The sequence below is a fragment of the Carassius carassius genome, chromosome 44, assembly GCF_963082965.1.
Source record: "Carassius carassius chromosome 44, fCarCar2.1, whole genome shotgun sequence".
NCBI classification, from domain to species: domain Eukaryota; kingdom Metazoa; phylum Chordata; class Actinopteri; order Cypriniformes; family Cyprinidae; genus Carassius; species Carassius carassius.
The window spans coordinates 23,092,630-23,094,943 of record NC_081798.1 but is presented as its reverse complement, the minus strand read 5'-3'; the positions used below and the strand labels follow the sequence as shown (position 1 = coordinate 23,094,943).

At 47.7% G+C, this 2,314-nt stretch overlaps 1 pseudogene; it reads left to right on the top strand.

The window, feature by feature from the left end:
• The first annotated feature begins 385 nt into the window (after nt 1–385).
• On the top strand, nt 386–1,835 carry LOC132126243 (uncharacterized; annotated as a pseudogene).
• Nucleotides 1,836–2,314: the final 479 nt, after the last annotated feature.

The following is a 2,314-nucleotide window of genomic DNA, read 5'->3' as shown; positions in this document are numbered from 1 at the left end:
GAGTCAGTATCCCTTCCCTCACTTGCATTTAACTGCTTCCTTGTCTTTTCTGCTCTTCTCTCTTCTACCCATGATATTTCTGCAATTGAACCTGTGAGAATCAATCAGTAATTACAGGAAGTTTTCAAAAGAAACTGTTCGCAAACATTCTGAAGTTGTATGAATTCACCCTCCTTGCACCGCACGCTACCCTCTCAGATTTTGGCATCCTATACGGTCTAAGCCAATTAAATTGATGGTAGGAACAATAAACTAGTACCGCTCACTTAACATATTCCAAAAAAAAAAGACGTCCTCTCACCTGGTCTCACCCCTGACCACCACTCCCCGTCTCCTATCCTAGGATTGCCACATCAAAGAGAAAGTGAAGAATCACCACCAAAGCCCTATTCAGCTGTCATGGAGGAGCGCTACCCTGCTGACAAGAGAAGGGGGCCTCTCCGAACCGACTATGAAGCTGCACATGGCCTGGAACTCAAAGACCTTGACAAACTGGCCAGAAACATCAACAAATTCACCCCAAATGTGGCAGGAAGTCAAGATGCCCAGGCCTACCTGCAAGATATCGACTTCCACTTGGAAATGAGATCCAACGTGACAGACAGAGAAAGACTCTATTTGCTTCGAACAACATCCAGTCCTGAGGTGCGACGTTTTTTGGATAGACAGCCTACACACACCAAGTCAGACTTCCACCTCCTCTGAGAATCCCTAATTAAAGAATTTGCAGACCCAGAGGTAGACCAAGGACTGGTTGCCACCCTAGAAACCAAACAAGGCCGGCATGAGACTCCCCAAGCCTTTTACAACAGACTCAGACGAGCGTACTTTGGGGCACACAATGAACCCGACATGGAGGAGGACTTAAACTTCAAAACCCTCTTCCTGAGAAACCTGCACCCTGGAGTAAGCCACCACCTAGGCGTCATGGCCTGCCCTCGCACAATGACTACACAACAATTGAGGGATTTGGCCCACAAAGCCTATGGCAAACAAAAGATGGGCTCAGAAAAGGGAACCAAACCACCAGCAGTTTGTGACTTCAATACTCAACATCAAGGATTAGCCCTAGAGGGCATGAAAGCACCAAGCTGCCACCTAAAGAACAAAGACAATCCTTCTTCAGAAAAGAACGGGACTCTCATGTCAGTGTCAGACCCAAACAGCCAAACAATCACTGGCACAAGCAACGAGACCCGCCACAAGCATCTGGACACCACTGGGAGAAATCATGGGACCAGTCATGGCCGCACGAAAACCGCTGGGATAATTCATGGAACCAGACACGGTCGTATGGAAACTCAGGAGGAAAAGGTTCATGGGAGGCCAACTGGACATCTAAAGGAAAGCGACACACGCCCCCAGGAACAACTAGCCCAAGGGGTCGACGACGAAATCCACCCAGGCATCAATCAGACCAACCCCACACTGAGTCCACACAAGAACAACAGACTGCACCAGTTATCAGTTCACAAGAAATGATGCAGATGTTCATGAAAGAATTCTTCAAAAGCAATGAAGAGGATGGGAAATGGGAAAAGAAAGACAAGTCAGATTCAGCGTGGCTAGAGGCAAAGCAAGGGAACAGCGACCACCTGGTACACATCAACCAGAGCAATAACCACCTCTTTCACACTCACCACCCTCAAAACACGACAAGTAACACTGCCATAACACCATTGTCAAGGAAACAAGAGACTGAACCTGAATGCCTAGCAACAGATTCAGAACCTGATCCGACACATGTCAACTCATACCACGGAAACCTCCAACAACCAGAGAAGGATGGAACCACAGAAGCGCAGTGTCAAGTCACAGACACTGGTTGCAACTGAGCGAAAACTCAAGCCCAAGACCAAAGCAAGTCTCAAACTTGGTGCCACATGGCAAGAGTCAAACTTCTCTTCTGTGAGCATTCAAAACCTCAGAACCAGGCTCAAATGGCTTTCAACTGATGACAGCTATAGACATTCAAGGCATGACAGTACCTGACTCTGTGCTAGCCCTATGGGCAGAAAACTCTTGCTGAACTGAAGCTCTTCAAACTGAAGCTCTTCAGAGCCTTAAAGAAAGACAAGCCTGAACTGCCACATGCCACCAAGCATAACCGCTTCCCTCTGAATCCATGCTCCTTAACCATGATTACCTCTAAGACAGTCTGTGCCTTAGACTACTTCCTCGTTGTCCCCGACCTGCCACACGATATCTACATCGGAGCAGACATTCTGGTCGGAATCAATGCCAATGTGGACACTTTGAACGAAGCTATATGGGCTCCCTTGTCTCGCCAAATAAGCACTTCAGTCAGCCTCAA